The following is a 23,122-nucleotide window of genomic DNA, read 5'->3' on the forward strand; positions in this document are numbered from 1 at the left end:
GGATTGGGGTGGTTGATAATCCCTTTCTTGCTGAGAGGGAGTGTTGAAAAATGTAGCAAGAAATTATCAATTTGATTTTACCTTGATTAAATTGAGAAAATTCTAATTTCAAAATCAACAGACAACTTGGAAAATGTTAACTTGTGTGACATGGCTTGTGTCACCCAGTTTACTTAGTAAATTCAAGTTAGAGGAGTTAGAGTTCAGTTCAGCATGTGTGATTTCTAATTTGTAGCAATCAAGTTCAGTTATCTCAGGTTGTTTTTAGTTAAACTAGTTCCAACTTTTGGAGGAACTAGTGGAAGGTCAGTTAATCAATGGGACTTCAGTCAAACTCAATGATCATCTAGTTAACTAATCAATTGACCCAAAATAGCTAGTGAATGCATATAATTCAAGTTACCTAGTTTGTTATCACTCAGGTTTTTCCCCAAAGTTGTAAGAAAGGGAATACTGCCAATGTAACCACAGACCAATCTTTTAGATACAGAATCTAGCCAATCTGTATCCAGAGAGGGCTCTCTCTTTATGATTTAGCTTTGTTTTTGAAAGGTATTAGGATAATTATGAAGTTCAAGGGTTTTGTTTTGAGTTTGGGTGGTGAGATTCCATAGAAGAAAGAGGTAAGACAGAATAGTTCAGTCCATTGGGCATGATGGAGTCAAAGAAGATGGATTTCTGGATTTGGTTTCTTAACAGAGGATGGCTTCACAGAGCAAGGTAGTCAAACAGGGAACAAATGAAGGATTGAAACAGATGGAATGACCTCAAATGGGTGAAGGGTAGTTAAGAATCCTTCAACATATTAAAAGAGGGAAAAAGGATGATTACTGATAAGGAGCAGTTAAGAATTCCTTAGCAAATAAAAAACATGAAAGAATCAGGAAACATGAGCAATTAAGAGTTCATTGTTTATTCTAATTCTAAAGAAAAAACAGAGAGCAATAAAGACTGAAAACAGAGTGCAATCAAGCAAATTCTGAATTAACCATTTTCTTTATCATTCAGATTATGAAACACAGATGATATAATGAAACAGAAAACTGTAAAACACAAGATATAGGGGACTTATTGATCCGGAGGTTGATTCAAGAATTATGTGACTAGTCCTCTACTTCAATTCTTCTTCTAGTAGGCCAGACAACAGATGTTTCCAACGGCTATTTATTCCAAAATTTCAGTATTACAGCACAGTCTAGGAAATCCACACACCACAGACTCCTCCCAAATTGTAATGGAGGGAATCTTTATACAACAAAATATGTACAACCTATATCTCATAATAGCTATGAGATAATATCTCATTTTAGCCTAAAATAGTTTACAAGTAACATAGGAGCGACTCAAGAAAGATAACTGATGTTGTGCTAGAGGCAAACCTTTAGGGTTCGACTTGCAGCTGCCTTCTGAAGTAGCTCTGCGCCGACTACCTGTCTTAACTGTGCATTAATTCTGATGTGATACACTTTAATTGCTCTGATACACTTTGACTTCTGATCTGATACTCTTCAATGCTGATATGATGTGTCTTTAATTTTGATCTAATATTTCTTTAATGTTGATCTACTTTGCCTTCAATGCTGAACTGATACACTTTAACTTGTCTTCCTCTGGCAATTTGCGGCTCTGAAGGCCTCACTGGTTAGGGTAGCAAATATCCCTGTTCATCCCTTTATTTCTTTTTTCTGCAAGTTTGGAAGTCCCTCGGTGTTGTTTCGAACTGAATTAAAGAGGAAGAAAACTATAACTGGCAGCTTGGTTGAGGCCGCAAGCTCACTGATGGAGCCTTTCTAGTCAGAAAACATGGAAATGCGGCCTTAACGACTTTATTCTGCAGGAGAGCATGGGGCGCTGTAATAAAAAAACATAGCAAGAATGACCTTTTCCCTTTTTATTTGAAAAACGAAGATTTGGCGGGAAAATTTGATTCGACCGGGAGGATGATGTAAGCAGGGGTACGGGACAGATGATGTGGCGGTGACATGGCGGTGATAGCTGGCGTCAGCGGGGGCAGTGGTAAGTGGTTTTGCCCGCACCACCTTTGGGGTTGGGTGGTTTCGGGCAGAGGGCGAGCGAGCATAGCGGGAGATCGACGCATGTCCTTGGTACGGTGCCAAAACCACCAGTCCCCCGCGAGTTAACACTCGGCACCTAGGGGGGTCGTGAAATGATCGTCGACCGTCAGATGGATGAGGGTTGATGAGATGGTGGGCGCTCATGGAATATGGTAGGGAGTTAAGCAGCGGGCCCGGCACAATAAACCAAGGCTTTTAATGGTGTCGGGCGTGATTTTATTGGTCGCGGGGTTGGTTTAGTTATTAATCAACCAGGGGTTAATTAATCCTTTGAGTGCACGGGGAGGTTATTAATAAATTCCAAATAAATCTATTAATCCCTTGCTTTATACAGTGACTATGGTTATAATTTAATCAGGGCGGGGATATTTAATATTGCGGGGTTTTTGTTATATTTTTACATAGTACGAGATGGGAATCAGTGTATGGGATTTATATAATAGTGTTAAGAGTTAATATGAAAAAATAAATGAAAGCGACAACGCTAAGTTATAATCTTAGGCTTAGGATTAAAAAAGCGGTTTTATGAGGAATATTTGTCAATTTCCTAAGTAAAATAGGGCTTTCACTTTAGGGGGAAATTAGCAAATGATTTTGGAAAAAACCTGAAGGGAAATTAGTTATGAAATCTACCTCGCCTGAGCTATATCAAAATATCTGCCTGGCACTTGTGATGGGAGTGAAAATTAACACACATTTTTTGAAACATAATCCATCACAAGTATCATTCTGCAACACCAATCTACTTACCCTGCCTACTTTGCCTAGCATTTTTTATTCTTCACTTGGGTGCACTTGGACTGGCAAACCCTCATCAACTTTTCATTTCTTTTGCATGGGAAGCCTACCTAAGTCTACACTTATTACTTCCAAGGGCTCATATTAAACTGTTGAGCTCCTTTGCTTCTCTACCTATCTACTTATCTGCCAAGATTAAACAATTTGGACAGATTTTATTCTCTATCTCTAAGACATGAAATTGAAACATGAACTAGCCAAGATTGAGCTGTTTGGCCATTAATCAATTGTGGCAAACAGGGAAAATTTTAAGAACCCCCCCTAAATTTATAAATATAATAAATGGGCAAATCTCCATGGTATATAGGAAAAATGGAAGGCGATTTTATCAATAATATAATATGTATATATAATTTTTTGGCGAATCTCTCACCAGGCATGGCGAATATTTTACTCAATTATAAAATCTTGTAAGATCTTGGCGAGTCTTTCACTAAATAATAAAACTTTGTAAAGTCCTAGTGAATCTTAGCATAGGCTACATGCTGGTTTAATTCCCCCATTTAAATAGGCTACATTCCAGGTGAATACCATGGGTCAATACCATGTGCCATTTTGGTGAATACCATGGGTCAATACCATATGCCATTTTTATTTTTATTAATTCTAATATTAGGGTTAATAATGGCGTTTTGCATGGTATTAATAACAATCTAGTCCATGGTATTTGTCCCATAGTATTTTGGCCATAGGTTTCACCTAAATATAACCCATTTTTTGAGTGTTCGTAAATATAAGGTGACTTATGGAGTAAATATAAAAAAATGTTTTATTTGTTTACAATACCTCTCGTTTATTTATATTTTTATTAATTTACCATACCTCTTTTACAAATATGGTATTTGGCCCATAGGATTCACTTAAATAAAACCTCTTTCTTGAGCCTTCATAAATAGAACGAGGGTTATGGACTAAATATAAAAAGAGGTTTTATTTATTTACGATACGTCTAGTTTATTTATATTTTTATTTATTTACCATACCGTTTGAGTAAGTATAAAAAGACGTTTTATTTATTTACCATACCTCCACTTTACTTAATATTTTTATTTGTTTACACCCTTACATGTATATAAGGTGACTTATGGAGTAAATATAAAAAATGTTTTATTTATTTACCATACCTCTCATTTATTTATATTTTTATTAATTTACCATACCTCTTTTATAAATATGGTATTTGACCCATAGGATTCACTTAAATAAAACCTATTCTTGAAAATGGGCGAATGGATTCATTTAAATAAAACCTATTCTTGAAAATGGGCGAATGGAAGGTTGTAAGTGCTAATTTCAAGGGCTAAATTTACCTTTTTTACCCTCTCCCTTAAAATAAGGTGGGCTATTTAAGGTGATTTGTAAAAATTTACTATGATACAAAATATTCGCCCACTAAAAATTTAAAACCCCTTAATTTCGCCAAAGGGCGAACATTCGCCCCTAAAATTATCCTTGGTGGCAAAAGTTAACAAGCTGCACACAATGTTTATTTACAGAAAATGAAAAAGTAGTGGCATTTTGGACTTGCACACTTTCCTGGTCTTTCTTTGTTTGGGGTTCATTTCTTCTCATTTTTTCTTTTGACCATTTTATTCTTTTTACCCTTTTATTTTTCTTTTAGGGTATACTCTCTTTACATTTTTTTAACTTTTTTTGATTTTTTGATTTTTTGAAAATATGGAAAACCTTTGCAACAAGGAAAGGAATGAACATATTATAGAGCTTAACCAGTCAATCATGAAATATGACACCTATTGGTATAGGAGTGTAACACAGTTGAGGTGAAAATTCCAAGGTAGTGTAACATCAGTTCTAGACTAGTCTTGAGTGTACAAGTGTTGCATGGAGTTCGATGACCAGCCTAAGGAATTTTGCAATTCAATTAGAGGAATTTCCAAAATAATAGGGGCTAATTCGTCAAGGAAGATCACATGGAAATAGGAGCTCAAGACAAGGAAAAAAATTGACTAAGTCTGGGTCAAAGGCCTTTAATGTGCAGAGAGATAGGTTGTGCACCTGCAGGGTGAGCTCAATTGAGCAAAGAAATTCTAATACATCTTTATTCATTTGATTAATGTAAGCAGACATTCGGGTATTTAGCAAATTGCTTTCCCTAGATAAAAATACTTGTTGCGTGTGTTGTTGCTTCTTGAATGTGTGAGATTTCTGTTCTAAATTGTTATTAATGTCTGCAAAGAAGTAGAGTAGGTTTGTTTCTTGTGATTTTGATTAAACTTCATGAGAAATTGAAAATCTACAACTTAATTTCTATATGCCCTTGATCAGACCTTCTTTCAATCTCTTCGAAAGAAAGATCATATAAGTTTTCTATTATTCTTGTGTTTTTTATTAGCTAACAACCTAGTTCTTTTAAGATAGTGTGAACAATTCTTTCTATTGAAACACCACAATTACTATAACAAATAGGAGAAACCTCAAATTTTTAATTTCAAGGTGCTTACCTCAATTTTTTACACATATAACCAAAGGGATGACCAAGAATTTTTTGATGAGGTGTTAGGTCTCATTTAAAGAAAAAATGAAACTAAGGCTAATATGCTTCTACTAACAAACTTTTACAATATTTAACGCTTACTTTTTCCATCATATGAAGATGACATATCCTGATAAATCAGATGTCAGGTCATCTGTGAGGTATCAAGAATTCTATGGCATTATTGGAACCCAATGATCCGATAAAGATCATATCAGATCTACTTTCAACAATAACCTCTATAGGCACCCAATATACTATCATATCATAATAATATTTTTGAGTTGGATGATACATATTGACAACAAATAGTACACACCAAACTGATGGCCGATGGATGATAGATGGGAACTTTTAGTGTCAAAATTTTTCAGGTCACCATTTTTTGACGGTGTATTGTCGAAATTCACATATCAAAACATTTAACTTGTGAGAAAGATTTACAAACTCTACATACAAAGCATCCAAAGCCTGAGAGGCCAATAGACAAAATTTTGTCAATGGATAATTTCATGTCATAGTTTTTAACAGATCTTATTTGGTTGCCGCAGATTGGAACGGTGTAGTTTAAATGAAGAAATTCACATGAAAGTTAACACCATTCAACAAAGAAAATCAACATATAATACCAGATTCACTCTGTTACAAGATCATGAACCTCAATATGGGATCTACAACTCTCAAACCTACAAATAAAACCAATTTGGCTATTCCAACATGAAATCCCACACATACACAAAGGTTTTTGTAAGCACCGAGAATAAACAAATTCATATATTAATTATAGAATGGAAGGAACAAATCAAAATTACATAATATTGCATAGTATTCCTCCTTAATTAAATATTCCTCACACTCCTCTCTCTCACTTGCTAATTACCTAATCTAATCATTCCAATTACATAAGAAATCTATTTTCCTTAGAGTTCTCATACCAACTCAGCAAACGAAATATGTTTCCTATATTATCTAGCAAATCCCTATCTTAGCTATACATGTTCTTAATATATCCTTTTAATGAGACTCATACTAACTTCTTAACAACTCATATTCCTTTTACATTACAACTAGGAAAATATTACAATTGAAAATGAAATTAATAAACCAACTTCCTTTAGTTAATTGGTTTTTTGATCTAAGGGAGTTAAAATTATTTTAATTGGTAGATGCTCCTGCATCATGATTAAAGTGAAACTCAAGCTATTTTATTCACAAAACTCTTTGAAAGAGAAAAAATGGCTTTGGCAACAACCTAATAGAGAATAAATCTTTCCTTTGCCCTGATCGTCCCCTTCTATGCTTGGAATCTTCTTTATAGTCTTTTCTTTGTTTTAAAAAATAATTTATAGTTTTTTTTTCATTTTTTTTAACTAAATAAAGATCCATTTTTAGAATTACGCAATTAGGAATTCATTCTCCAATCTAGTTCCGACTTCAAATGTTCTAGATTTCCCTTTCTATAAATAATTTTTTAAAAATAATTTGGTGAAATGAATATAACTTTTCATGAATGCTATTTTACTTTTCCAAGATGATATCTATATTTTTTTTCCTTGGAGACCACTCCCATCACACTCTTCATTCTTTAGATTTCCAATGAGCTCTCGTTTGTTGAAATAGACACTTGGAACTCAATATATGACCTTTGGAAGTTCATAACTGAGTCACTATTGATTTGCACAAAATGACTCAACAACCATTGATATGCTCCACATAAATATTGGATTTTTTATTTATAATTCAACTCTATTGATCCCACATGAATTATGGGAGGGAATTCATAATTATTTTTAAAGAAATGGGCTCTTATATTACTTTTTTTTTGAAGTAGAAAGAGTCATGAGACCTTGTGTAGCTCACACGTGATGTAGTTTTTGGTTTCTGTCTCATTGCCCAATTATAGTGCTATGTAATTTCCTAGCCATCTATTTCCAATTATTTCCTTACAAGTGTCACCCCATGATATGTCTAGTTCGATTCCATGTGTCATAAGGAGATATTCCAAAGGTACTTAGGATAGAAATTATATGAGAAAAAAGCCAAGTAATGGAGTGTGAAAAGTGTGCGGAGAAAAGGAATGAAGGTAAAAACAACTAAGTAATGGAGTGTGAGAAGTGTCTAGAGAAATTATATGAGAAAAAAGCCAAGTAATGGAGTGTGAAAAGTGTGCTAAGAAAAGGAATGAAGGTAAAAACAACTAAGTAATGGAGTGTGAGAAGTGTGAGAAGTGTCTAGAGAAAAAAATTGTTGTGCTGACGTTAGATTTTTGTGGTGGTAATGGTGTGTGAAGGAAAGGTTTGTGGTTTTTGTGGATGTGAAAATTAAATAAGGGTAAAATTGACTAAGTAATAAAAATAGTGTGTGGAGAAAATGTTTGTGTAGAAGTTAGGGTTGTGCAGAGGTAAATTGACTAAGTAATAAAAAAAGTGTGTGGAGAAAAGGAATGAAGGTAAAAACAACTAAGTAATGGATTGCGAGAAGTGTGTGGAGAAAATGTTTGTGTAGAAGTTAGGGTTGTGCAGAGGTAATGGTGTGCAGAGGAAAGGGTTGTGGTTTATGTGGAGGTGAAAATTAAATAAGGTTAAAATTGACTAAGTAATAAAACAATTTGTGTGCAGAGAAAAGAAATGAAGGTAAAAACAACTAAGTAATGGAGTGTGAGAAGTGTGCAGAGAAAAGGTTTAAGTGAAAGTTAGGGTTGTGCAGAGGTAATGATGTGTGGAGGAAAGCGTTGTGGTTTTTGTGGAGGATGTGGTCTAGAAAACCTTCCACAAATATTTGAAAATGGTTATGTGTGGAGGAAGGAGTGTGTGGGAGGTGTATGAAGTGGGGTAAATTTTCTAAACAATTTAGAAAATGGGGGTAAATGACTATGTAAAAGGAGAAGTGGAGGTAAGGTATTTCTGCATGAAATTAATACTTACTGATGAAAAGGAAAATAGATATATGACGTGAATAACGAAGATAATGATAAGAAGGAAATAATGGAGATATGTGGGGAAACACTGATATTTTTGGTATATGACAAAGCTGAGACATAAGGATATTCAATGAGAAGATAAAACTGAGCAATTTCTTTCATTCTCTCCATTCAAAAGAACAAATGACCCTTGTTGTCCTTGCATGAAGAAGAGTTGCAACATTAAGACTGGCTAAAAGCTTGTTGTTTCATAACAAGACATGAAGACACATCAACAACTCTCTATCCTCCTTGCTGCAAAATCATCATTCCCCTCCAAAACTTCAACCTATAACAAATATCCATTTCTTAAGTGGGAATAATGTTTCTTGCTTCCATCTTAGAAATAATAAAGTGTCCATGCTATACCTATGGATCTACTTCCATCTATCGAGATACATGGGTGCCATCTTCTATATTCACCAATTCTCTAGGTATGTAGTCTATATACGGGACGTATCCATATTAGTTTTACACTCTCTATGCACATGCCAATAAGGACTTATAATGCAACCATTATACAAATAGCTCATGGAGCAAAAGATCAGAGATAGAACTCATTTCTAACTTCAAAACTTATTATGTAGACTCAGGAATGACTTTACATCACCAAACATTGCAACACTAAATACATTAGTAAAATATACACACATGAAAATAATATCATCTTCTTTTACAATGGTTCACACACTGGGCATATACACCTTCATAATTGGCATATCAATTGAATGATAGTCTTGAATCTCCTTACTTTCCTGCCATTTGTTAGAGTATCCGATTCTAACAAAATAACTATACCTATATTGAGTTATATAGCCTAATAATGACTCAATACAATCACCCAAAATTAAGAAAATTTATCACCATTACCAAGGATTAAAATAGTTTTTCATTGAGATAGGAATATGCTCCAATCCCTTCCACAACTTCACTAAAATAAGAATTTCATTTACATTGCATGCAATGATAAATTTATCCTCATGAATTGACCAATCTACAAGCTTCCAACATCATCACATCCATAAATTCCATGACCACAAATCTCTTGACAATCCTATATGTAGCTCCCATCAATTTCCTATCAACACTTAGTCCCAAAGGGTACTATTAAGCCCAAATTACATCATACCGTATAATTATTTCATTTTCTTGAAGCATTAGACCAATTCTTGTGAACAAATCCCATTGTAGATGGTATCCATGAGCATCTTTGTCAATTTTACCAACTCATCACTACATTTGTTACTCAAAAATTTAGTAAAATTAACATAAAACTCCTCATGCACCAACCAACAATCTAGAATCATCTTTTCATACCAGCATCAAGGATCCCATAAATAGTTGTGGTCTCCACTATAAATCAATGCACATTTCTCATCACAAGGTACCCCAACCATGACATACCTCACGTGGATGATGATTAGTGAAAGCATTTTCACTATTAGCCTCCTCATCCATGACCTTGAATATCTCAATGTCTCCTCCTTGCTAGTTACATTGGAATGAAGTTCTTCAATATTTCTTTCTACATATGCAAATTATGATTCCACTCTAGATCTAACTACCTTTTTCCTCTCTATTACTACAATAGTGGATTTGATTTTTCATGAATAATCGAACTATAGTTATAAGTCCACGGTCTTGATCTAGGCTCTAAGTAAATGATAGATATCAACCACATCTCTTTCCAAATCCTACACTTGCTACCATTATCTGGCTCGATGCATACTATTGACATGTCAACACTATAGGGTGTGACTTGCATATTTCATGTCGCAACTTATTACTTTTCCTTGACTTTGTCACAACTTCTATATCAAATTCATGCATCAAATTGTCCATTGGCACATGTGGATCCACCTCTCCATTGAGCACATACACTTTTTTTCCTCTTACCTCTATCACTGTGTGATCTTTGTGCATTTGACCTCCTAAGAAACTGTCTTCTCTTGTTATCACTGCCACTTTGAGCATCAAATGAAATAATGGACACCATCATTAAAATCGACTATAACAATAACTTTGTACATGACCATCTAAGTCTTATACAAGCTCCTCAAAGTTTGATAGTTGTTGGCAATCAGCGTAAGCCCAATGGTCGCTTACTCTAGAGTCTTCATCATATGTAATACCTTTAATCTCCAATCCAATGAATCTCGAAATAACCATTAGGTTATGATCACTTCCCTGCAATCACTCTAGATGCTTCGGTACGACTTCCACTATGGTTTCTAGAATGGCTCTGCTCCTCTTGAAAAATAGCATATTAGTGGCATCAATGTCTTATTGTCCATGTATTGGTTGAATCTTAGTCTCACCAATCCCATAATTTGGTTTCTCATACTTGCAAATTGATCTCAACAATATTTTGTTGCAACTTCTCAGAAAACCTTATAAAATAATGGTCGAACATCATATATACAAACCAAGGACACATAAAAATTCATGCTACAACACATAATAGTAATAATCAACAAACTATTCTACTTTCCCATGATATTGGGCCTTCCTGTGGGGGAGTCAAGTCCAAACATGCTCTTATACCATGTTAAGTTTGAGAGTATAACTTATTGCACAAACATATGTGTGGAGAGTTCTATTAAACAACACAAATAGTACAAATATAAATACAAAAATGATGTCTCAAGAAGATAGACTACCATGGACATACAATCATTTATTTAAGAGAATATCTCAACGACACACCAATATAGGAAGCAGACTACTTGGAGATAATCTCTCATTGATCCATATTTATGAAGGGAATGTAATGAAATATAGATTTATAACGAAAATGTAGAGATACAGTAAAAATTGAATTCTATTAATAAATGGAATGTGATAAAATTGTAAAATGTTGGAATGAAACAAACTCCCTCGAATGGTGGTATCTTATCTCTAAGAAGCAATGTGACAACTACTTGCATTTTCCATAGTGCATTACAAGGAAGCCGACATGCCCTTTTTAACATAAAGCAACAATGAGAAAACTATAAACATACAAACAATTAACCCTAGGAGATGAAACACCAAAATATTTTTAGGCCCTAATAGGGTTAGTTGGTATATCAACTTCCTAGGGTAAAAACATATGCATATGATATTTGTTTTGAGCACTTGGTACCGTATTGGAAATTTCTAGTTGGGAAGTACACATTCGTACTAGGCCTCAATACAGATCCAAAAAATGTAGAAAAATTGCCAATATGGAGAATTATACTTTGAGATAATTGAATAGGTGGGTGGCCATCCATATCGACTTGGATTAGTCCTCCCCCCTTAGGAAGAAACGATCCCCATTGCATTGAATGTCCTCATTAGATGGGTAAAATTTTGTTGAAATTGGCCCTAGGTGTGCCACTTACCTTGTGTAGGAGCTACCCTATTTTGGCAACCCAATAAATATGGATCCTTTGTTGGTGAGAGCCCTTAACCTGTGTATCTATGATCTGGTCAATGGTTTCTTGTTCCATGTAATCAAGGTTCAACTCTGGTAGTGTAAACTTATTGGTTATCTCTGATGTGTCCAATAATTGGGGAAAGTATGGTCAAAGGAGGTCTGCATTGAACATTGGGTATAAGCCAAGGAAGGGAGGAATAGCTAGCTCAAAATAATTTTCACCCATAGCCTTGGTGACAGTGTGAGATCCATAGGAAAGAATACGAAGCTTCTGTTGGGATCTTGTAATGCGCTTTTTCTACAAATGCAACCAAACCTTGTCTCCAACCTAAAATTTGTGTGGCACCTGGTGTTAATCATGGAACTTCTTGCACTTAGTATTGGCTCTCTGTAAAATAGCATGGAGCTATTGATGGATGTTGTTATATGGAAAATTCACTTCTGTGGACAAAAATGAACTCCCTAGATCTAGTGGTCTGATTTAGAACAACATAGAGCAAAAAGATCTACGTTTTCCTTAGAGAGATTGAAATATGAAAAGAGACCTACCTTGAATCTCTAGTAATTCCTCCTCTTCTACTTGATTGTAGGCTCCAACTCTAGCTCCAAGTGTTATAATTATAACCTGCACAAATGACTAAAACAAGCAAAGGAACTCCAAAATCTGCATAACATAATCCAATATCTCTATTCAATGAGTCAATATTACATCAAAATGCATATGCATCAACGTGACACAAGTATTGGAAAACAAAGTGCTTTTTGTATTAATAAATGAAGGAGAGAATTACAACCATATATAGAAGGTGAATTTGTAGATGTCTCCCCAATTGTCTTATCCTTCCTTGCCACAGAGAAAACCTTCACACTCAACCCTAACGCATAAATGGTTGATGACTCATTAAGCTCAAAGCAGCAGCAAGAGGGCACAAGCAATCTCCAAAATCCGACCTAGACTCTATGGGAGACAGTAAATATATAGGGTGAAAGTGGTAGTTTAGGACTTACCAATCTATGCTTGAGATCCACATATGAGGGAGGATAAGATCAAGGAATAAGAGATAGGATCCTTAGAGTATGATCAGATAGGAATTTTAGATCTCTATCCATGGTAAATAGTTAAAACCACCTTAGAAGCTTTTGGAAGAAGAGGCTTTGAAAATATTTTTTAATTTTCCTGAATTTCTAGAATCAGCGCACCTGCAAAAGGGAGCAACATGCGCTAATCAAAGGTAGTTCTCAAGTATAAAACTTTCACCCAATGATAGTGGATAAGAACACACAGTACGCTAGGCCTGAAAACATGTTTTTTTAGAAAATAGACCCAAAAACTCATACTTTTGGAGAAATGATGCTTATGGATTTTCAAAGGGATTATGACAAAGTGTTCATGGATGTTGATTGATCCAGTTTTCAGGCCTATTGGATAGATGTGAAAAAATGACCTATAACAAATGTTTTGAATCCATTCAATTAATTTGGTGGCATTCTTCAGCCTTAGAGTGAGCATGGGAAGTTACCCTTATGTATAAATAAGGTGTAGTGCTACAATAATAGGACCCGATGATTGAAATCCCAAGGCCACTTGAAAATGGTTGTGGCCAATTGAGCTATGGATGGTTCTATTATAGTTGTGTTAAACATAAGGGAGAATTTCATCCTATGTACATGTATGCTTGGAGTTATACATACGTAGGATATGCATGATCATCGTGTTGACGACCTATGTGTGGCCATTAGTTTAGGGGTGGAAGGTAGTTGATTTTGTGAGCTTGGTGTTTAACAATGACTAGGGGCTTGACCATAATGTGCTTTGGAACCTACTATTCTAATTTGATATGATGGTATGTGGTATCCCAAAGTGTACCCCCATCCAATCAGAGAAGAGCTTAACAATGGCCTTCGATTTCATATTATTCTTACAGGTTTTCAGAATGGACATCTTAGAAAATCGATTGAAAACCATGAAGAGACATTCATTTCCCTACTTGGTTGAAGGAATATTAGACATATAGTCCCTCAAGATGGATTGTAGCACCTAGTGGGAGTAGGAGAAGGGGTAGTAGACCTTGCTTCTTAATGGTTGGTTTGGAAATGATGTAAGAAGTTCAAGAATTGATATATTTGTTGACATCTTATTGAAGTTTCGACCAATAGAAATACTTTTGTAGCACATACACTGTATTTTCCACACCAAAGTGTGTTGCCATCCATTTGTAGTGAACTTCCCAAATTGGTTTTGAATCCTTGGTTGAAGAAACAAAAAGATGACCCATATGGAATAATGGTCCATCTTGTAGATAAAAATCAGTGACAACCGTGCTTGTACTTAGCATATAGCAGGTGGTAGCGAAGTTAGGATAACTCATAGATCAGTTGGGGCTACCCAAAGGAATCATGTTTGCAAAAGTGGAGAATCATGGTTAGTGCTACAAATGGAGGTCAAATGAGGCAATTAGCGATGTGATAGGTTCTCCTAGTCATATATTAGATATTGATATGAAAATAATACAAGTATGTGGACCAATTTTGATGGCATTCATTATGCAAATTTCCTTTTTTGTACGAACTTGAGAGGCTTGTGATCAGTGTGGATGAATATCTCCTTCTTGAGAACGTAATGCTTCCATTGGAAACAAGATTGTACGATATAATGCATTTCTTTTTCATAGGTGAGGTGATTAAAAATTTCAATAGTGTCTCACTATGGTAGGCCACCAAATGACTGTGTTGAGTGAGAATTAAAGCCACAATATAGCTTGAGGCATCTATCTCAATCTTAAAAGGTAGTTACAAATCATGTAAGGAAAGAACTAGGGTTGTGTTGACGGTGTTGGATCCCAATAACATATAAGGGATCTCCTTGATATGAAGTCCCAATTAGACCTCACACTGTTTTGTATAAGAGTCTCATCCGAAATTATGGCATGATTGCCATTAACTTAAAGATTTTCCTTGGCTTAAGCAATTAACATGAGAGAGTAATGTGTATGTACCTCTGAATGAGTAAGAGAGTGTTCCTTATGATATGTTCGATTGTAAATGTATCAAGTTTCTTTCACTGCAGGGAACAAAAGTGAATCTCTAAAAGAAAAGTAATAGTAATAATCTAGTAAATATGCACACACATAGACAAAGAAGAATCGTTAGTCATCAAGCAAAATAGTTCACATATATGCCATGATCATTGTAAAAATCACAACACATTTCCAACAAATTAAGAACCAAACAATCGAAATAGTTCAATTTATTTAGTACATATGTAAGGCAACATAAACCAGAAACATTTGAAGAATTGTTTCAAAACATCTACAATCTATGCATGAAAATATGTTGGCTAAATGATTTCAAGTATTAAGAAAAAGTTCTAAGATACATGAGTTCAATGAACACCGCTAGCTCCAATAGTGGAGTGTTAAAGCCATTGTTTCTCTCCAAAAGAACTATCGATATCTCTCTAATTCCTTGTAGGAGAAGCCAAGGTGAAAATTATTTTTCTTGAGTAATGAGGCTTCTTTTATAACTAGAGGCATAACCTTTCATATCCTCATGACTCTTGAGTTTCTAATATGACTTTTCAACTTCTTCATGGCTTTTGGAATTCTATACAACTCTTGAACTTCTAAATGAATTTTGGAATTACATGTGTCTTTTGGACTTCTTCGTATGGCTCTTTTGTCCATATATGACTCTTGGAGTTCCAATTTTTTATTTACAATAATCACATAATTACATCATCATTTCCACATCATCATGAGGTGACAACATGATAAGTCACTAACATTGATGACTTGGAATCATATTGACTGATGACATGGACTTTCTTGAGAGGTGACAATGTTGCCACTTGTATCTTCAATCTTGTAGGAAATTTTCATGTTGTTTTTGCTTTTACCTTCCAAAGGGTGTTAGGTCATATGGAGTCTTTATGAGCTGCTTTAGTCATCAAGATTCCAATGCTCTTTGTTATGTGTTCTTCGATCTTGAATAATTACTAAAGATGATCCCTTTGAAAAATATCATCATGCATTCTTTCCATGCTGCTCTGGAACACCTACAGCTAATATCACTCATTCCAAGCAAACGGAAGCCCAAAAACCTCCTATTCTAACATATTTCATGCAAATTTTGTGATCATTGTTCATCAGTGCACTTGGGAAGAGAGGAGAAAGCTTTCTGGTTGCAAAGTGCACTGCCAAGGGACAAGGGCTAAGTTATTGAGGCTTGAGGATGCATTGTACGCTCAACTAAGAAGAACATGCTTGAGGGAGGGCACAAGGCACAATCTGACGGATGAAATGGGCTCAATGTTACTTTTTGGTGCGCCATGCACTCAACTGGGAAAACCTAAGTCATAAGGAGGGCGTAGGGTATAGCTTAAAGGTTGAAGGAGGATCCGTCTTCATTGGTGATGCGCCATGCGCTCATCTGAGGGTTTGGCGAGGGCGCAGGGTACATATCAAGGAGGGAAGGAAGGCTTGACTAATGATTGTTGATGCGCCATGTGCTTGGCTGAGAGAGAGGCTTGCTTTAGGGTGCAGTTCAGAAAGGGAAGGAAAGGTAGTTGATTCAAAGTGCACTATGCACTTTGGGAGGGCATAGGGTGCAGTTGAAATAAGGAAGATGTCTTGACTAAGCCTTAAGAGTGTGCTATGCGCCCTCTTAGCCTTGGTGGGCCAACTTGTGCAAAACCAAAATTTGTCTAAGTCTGAAGGATAAGACAAGAGGAAAACACAATGAGTTAGGCATAAAATCAAGTGCGACACATACCAACTCATCAGTAAAACTTAAACAAGATCAAATACTGAGAAATACACATCAAAATGTCAGTTTACAAACACTCTCCAAGTACAATAGACAAAGTGTGTACAACTGCGACCAAAAGTGTAATTTTATGACTAACTAGTTTGTTATAACCATGAAGTACACCATAGATGTTCTAAACAATGTGACGACACTTAGGAATGAACAAGAACACTTGAAACATGTAAAATGACATGAAGCAACACTTGAAAACCAAAGCGACACTTGATATGATAGTTAGGTAAGCTCCGAAATTTGAATGTAATGAAGTTTTGGAGGGCGTTGTGGTGGCAACAACAAGTTGAGTACAAGCAATGTTTCAGATGATCAAAAGCTTTATGTTGTGACCCCTCAGTCACTTTGTTAAAGTCCCATGCAATATGGGAGAATCCCAACATGAACCTATGATAGAAGTTAGAAAGGCCAAAGAAACTCCAAAACTCAGTTAGTGTGGTTGTGGATGGCCTATCACAAATTACTTGAACCATGGCTAGATCCACATGCACACCATGCTCATCAACAGTGTATCCTAGGTATTGGACTTTGTTCATTTTGAAGGAGCATTTTTTTTAGTTGGGATATACCTTTTGTTGCCACATAATGTGAACGACCAACAAAATATGTTGCAAATGTTCTTCCCAACTATTGTTCAAGATGAGGATATCATCTAGATATACCATTCCAAAAGAATTAGTGAAAGGCCGCAAGATATCATCCATCAACCTCATGAAATTTGTTGGGGCATTCGTCAAACAAAAGGGCATAACCAACCATTCAAAATTACCTTCTTTAGACTTGAAAACAATCTTCCATACATCATTTTTTCCTATTGGGACTTGGTGGTAGCTAGACTTCATATCAATCTTACTAAAGAACTTAACCCTAGGTTTGATTTGATCAAGAAGGTCATCAATTCAGGGAATTGGGTATTGATAACTGACCATGATTTTGTTTAAGGCCCTGTAGTGAATGTAGAGTTTCCAGGTCCCATATTTCTTTTTCACAAGTACAATTTGAATTTCACAAGGTGAGAAGCATAGTGAATGTTCCATTTTTGGAGCATCTCTTGAATTCAACAATGGATTTCCTCATTTCCTAAAAGAGAGTGGTGATAGGTTGCCTCATTGGGTAGAGGTGCTCCAAGGGTCAGATCAATTAAATGCTTGACTTGATAGTTCAAAGGTACCCCAATGGGGGAGGAAAAGATGTCTTTGTATTCTTCCATGACCTTGTCCACTTGTTGTTGTTGCGTGGAGATGCCTTATGTGCAGGCCATGAATGTGTTCGTAACCTTCTACTCGCTTTGAGAGTGAACCAAGAAGAAGACAAAATTCCCAGTCTAAGAGAAGATCTTCCTGCATTGCTTAGTGGAGATAAAAAAATTGATGGTAGGTAGAGATACCTCTAGTATCTTGTACAGTTGTTTGCTAAAAGTAATAATAACACTGTAAGGTATAGGCTCATATACAATATGATGATTCCACAAGACTTATGGTTTTCTTAAAAGAACATCATAAACTTTAAGGGTGGAAATATCACACAATACCTCATCCTTGAAGGGATTGCTTCCATAGGGTATGTGATGCAAATATCTTTCCTTTAGTAGAGCCACTTGATGGTGTATGGTTGTGAGTGTGGTGTTATCAAAACGTCCAACTGACTAAATACCTCTACTAATATGAGGTTATTTTGATTTTTCCTATCGACAAAAAAGTGCAGTGGAGCACCCTTCACTGAGATCTATGAGTGAGAAAGGTGCTCACCTTCCTACAATTATTTTGGTTCATTTGGTTGGACCTTGGTGGAAGCAACAATGGAACTATTTTCTACATCAATATCCACTACCCCTTGTCTATATCTGATTCATATTTGAAACTTGCATCTAACTCTAATACTTTTAGTTCAACTATAAGCAATTGCTTTGAGTGGAATTCATTGATGTTATGCCAAGCGATCTTATAGAATTCACACCACTTTCTTGTGTCTTTCTTGATCTTCCAATTACCCTTCTTTATATGCATCTTAGAAGGGTTTTCTTGGGGCAGTCCATCATGGCTTTGTCCTTTGTTTCTCCGGGTTTGGGTACCTTTGCCTTCCTTCCGTTGTGAGGAATTCACAGATCCAAACTCTTGCTTCTTTTTTTCAAATTTATACTCGATTTTGACAACATATCAGTACACCACACCTAATGAGGAGATGCCCAGAAACTTCATTTTTGTCTAGATGTATTTGTGTTGATCGTTGTAATACTTGAGCACCGAATGTCACTCAAAGCCTTTGATAACCAACTTGTTGTGCAAGGTATGGAAGATATTTGTGAAATTTCGCATTATTTGGTCACTCTCCTACTGCAGTGTTGTCCATATCATGTATTGATCAGATTAGCTTCCAACGAGGTAATATTGATCCTTAATAAAATACCTAAAAGAGCCCTAAGTGGGTACGACTATAAAATTTTGTAGATTCCTTTATGGCAATTTGCTTACGGTAAGTCTCCCACCAATCCTTAATATGGAGTACAACCTTAAGGAGCACAAAAGTAATATTTTTCTATCAAAAAAATGGTGGATCAAAAAATACCCTTTTGGCATATTTAACCATTTTTATAGAGCATTTGCATCTATCTGGCCTTCAAATATAGGAATGTCAAAACTAACTTGTACCTTGAAAGGGGTGGCGCATCCACAGTGGTTGCTTGATGAAGATGCATTAACTGCAGGAAACCATTGAAGGATCTGGGAAAATGATCCATCATCTTGTTCCTTTGTTGTGTGAGAGCTTCCTCAAGTAATAGTTTAATATTGTCTCCTCCTCCCTCGTCCTTCTATTCTTCAACCATGGGAGCTCGTCAAGGTCAATGAGGATGGTATTGGAAAGGCTCAAGTGGTTTGAGTCCGAACTCCTTGTACCTTGATCTCGTTGGGGACATGCATATAGAAACATATTAAGAGAAAGTCGTTCTAATACCACTAACCCATATTTACGAATGAAACAAAATGAAATATAGATTTGTAATAAAAACACAAAGATATAGTAAAAACCAACTTCTATTAATAATGTGTTGAAGCTATAAAAATGCAGAACAAAACAAACGCACTCGAATGGTGGTAACTTATCTCTGAGAAGAAATGTGATGACTATGCACATTCGTTAGAGCAAATTACAATGAGGCTGAAAGGCCCTTTTGAACATAAAGAAAAAATGAGAAAACCCTAAACATCCAAAAACCTAACCCTAGGAGATGAAATGCTAGAAGGTTTAGTCCTCGATGGGGTTGGTTGGTACATCAAATTCCCAGGATTGTATATTTTGCATAGAATCTCTGCTTGGTATACTCAATAACCTGTTGGAAGGTCTAATTGAGAGGTAGATGTTCCGACAAGGCTTTGCAACATAAAAAGCAATGTCATTTAGGGCCTCAAAACTGCCCTAAAAGTTCAAGACCCAAAAAATTGTAGAAAAACTATTGAGATGGACAACCACCTATATCCACCTGGATCACTCAGCCGACTAGGCCTCAACAACCTCCTAACTAATAAGAACATACCCCTTGTGGAGACTAAAACTCTACCAATAATAACCAATTAATAAAAAATAATCACACATATTAAGACAAGTAGAAGTTATATACTACAATAGTTCAACCACCAAAATTATTAACACCTTGCGAATAAGGCTAATCACAACTTTGCTACACATGTAGACAATTGACCAAAAAAATATGTACCCAACATTTGATTCTTAATTACACTAAAATTACAATTTCATTTAATTCATTTTAAATACAATAGTTAATTGAATGACTAATATTCTTCATTCTAAAACTTAATTAATAGAGAATAAACTACTATTGAAAGTTCCTCAAACTAGAACAATTAAACCATTAGTAGAAACTAAACTTTCGCATATTGATTACCTTTTTGGAAAGATTTGGCACAAAAAATGGTTTAGAGATTAGGTGTGGACGCTATAAAAAAATGCTGCGTGCTTGACATTATACATTACCAATGCACACTAAAACTGAAGAAAAATGCTCACAATTTGAAAAAACGTGGGTGTACTTTGCCAACGTCAATCAAGGTGTATGTGTGGGCCATAGATATTATTTTGAAGTAAATATATGTTATAGATGTAATATTTTAACTAGATATTAATTTGGGATATATCATCTTAATTTGGGATACATCATATTGGAGTAAATATGATATTAAGAAAGTTGAAGTTAAATTATTTTAGTTTATATTCATGTTAAATTTATATTTCAAAATATTTGTGACACTATAATTTTTTTTTTAATAAAATTATGATAATTTTTTTTTTAATATAAGAATAAAATGTTAAAGAAATTTAAATCATTTTTACTTTTCAAAGTTTGAAAGATTATTTCGGTTTTAGTGAATGTTAATTATCATCATTATTATATTATAATTGTATTTATTTCACAAAAATTGAGATTTGTTATGGTTTTAATTAAATTTTTCCTTAAAGCTGAGAGCATTTATTTTAATTAAATGAAATTGATAATAATGACCATTATTAATAATTATTATTTGTATATATATGTTGATTCATCTTCATTATTTTAAAAAAATTATGTTATTTGAAATTATTTTTCCATGGTTCTCAATGGGTAGGTGAATAGATTTTCACTTTTGTTGTATGTTTATGGGTTTTGGGTCATTGATCTATTTCCTTGCATGAAATAAATATTATCACTCAGAAAATAAGGAATTTTAGATTTTTCTCCATGACAAAAGAGAGGTTTTAGCTAAGAAAATGTTTAAAAGAAATTCAATACCCTTAATGATCATCACTAAGTTTGTTGAAATTGTAACTAGGTTCGGTCTTCATAATATATATTTATTATTGATAAATTTATTATAATTTGTCAAACATGTTCTTCATGCTAGAGTCAAAAGAATCTATTTTTAGTCAAAAGAAAAATAATTTGTGTCATATCCCATTTGGACATTTAAAAGAAATAGAAATAGAATTTTATTTTTGAGTCTATATGTCCACAAGATGACCAAGTCGGCCCCCTTTGGAGAAGTCAGTTTAGCCCTCCAAGTGGCACCTATTCAACCGTCATAGACAACTATATATTGGAGACCTATTCGACCTACTTGGAGCACATTCATTCATCACAAAAACAAGTATCATTTTCACCCAAGTGAAGGAAGAAGAAGTCGAATCAAAGGAGAGAGAAGGAAAGTCATAACAAAGGAGAATATTCCCTCATTGACCGAATCTTTAATCTGTTGTAGTTTGCACAAGTGGAACGTCTGTCTTTCTGTAGAAAAGGTTGAAATTCTAAGGTCAATTGCAGGTTGAAATAGATCAAGAACACTTGCTAGCAGAAGATCCAACTATACCGGGTTGTCAACGTTGCACCAAGGCAAGTGGCTCACCAGGGACCAAGTTCCGCAAAAGTTTCCCCATCTCATGGAGGCACTCAACACAATGGGGATCATTGCATCGTAATGGGGGAGGAAAGATCCAAGTGGATATTGGTGGCCACCTACCTATTCCACTTGGGCCCCCACCATTGTTTCTTTCAGTTTCCTTAATTATAGCGCAATTTACTATTTTTGGTAGTTTTTTCGGGTCATGAACTTCTAGAGCTGTTTTGAGGCCCTAAATGACGTTTTTTGGAAAACTGGAAAACCATAGCTTGCATCACAATTTTATAGTAGAAATTTATAGTCCTTCGATAGATTTTTCTAACGAGGTATAATATGCATCAAACAGATATTGTATGCCAACGTTACGACTGTAGGAAGTTGATGTACCAATCTACCCCAATGGGGCCCACAAACTTTTGGCACTTCATCTCCCAGGATTAGGTTTTTGGATGTTTATGGTTTTTCATTTTTTCTCAGTAATAAATATTCTTTCAAGCCTAATTGTAACACAGTTCAGAAGTCATGTAGCCACCACATCTCTTTTCAAATATAAGCTACCATCATCCGTTCATTTCCTTTCTACATGTAAATAGTTTTTTATACTTTTTTATTAATTAATTGAAGTTTTGTTTTCATTGTATCTCCATGTTTTTGTTCATATATGTATTTCATTTTGTTCCTTCATAAATCCGCATCAAAAAGAAGACTGAGGCTACACACCTACATGCAAATACCAACACCAATACTATTCTTCATCAACAACTCTTCTTACTAGTAATAATTACATGCTAGCTGAGTGATTGAGAAATAACAAATCGAGATGGAAAGCCTACCCTCACCTCCACTCTCACTCACCTCTTCATACTCCAAAAGAAAACTAGGATATGTCATTTAAAAGAAGCAACTCCACCTATAATCCTACATTCATCCGCAAACTAACACCTACAACAAATTACACAACTTAAATAAGGCATTACACTTGGGAGGAAGATGGCACAACATCCTATAAAACCATCACATCTGTAATAATACCCCACGCATATATAAGAGTTTTATGGTAAAACTATATATTAACGCGATTCGAATTCTCATTTAATATAAATATAATTATTAATGAGATAATCTATCCACTAATCATGAAACAATTAATTAATATTTTTGTAATTTGAATTAATTTAAATTTTTTTATGC

This window comes from Pinus tabuliformis, chromosome J, assembly GCF_031772625.1.
Source record: "Pinus tabuliformis cultivar Carrire ecotype Pingquan chromosome J, CPIR1, whole genome shotgun sequence".
NCBI lineage: Eukaryota > Viridiplantae > Streptophyta > Pinopsida > Pinales > Pinaceae > Pinus > Pinus tabuliformis.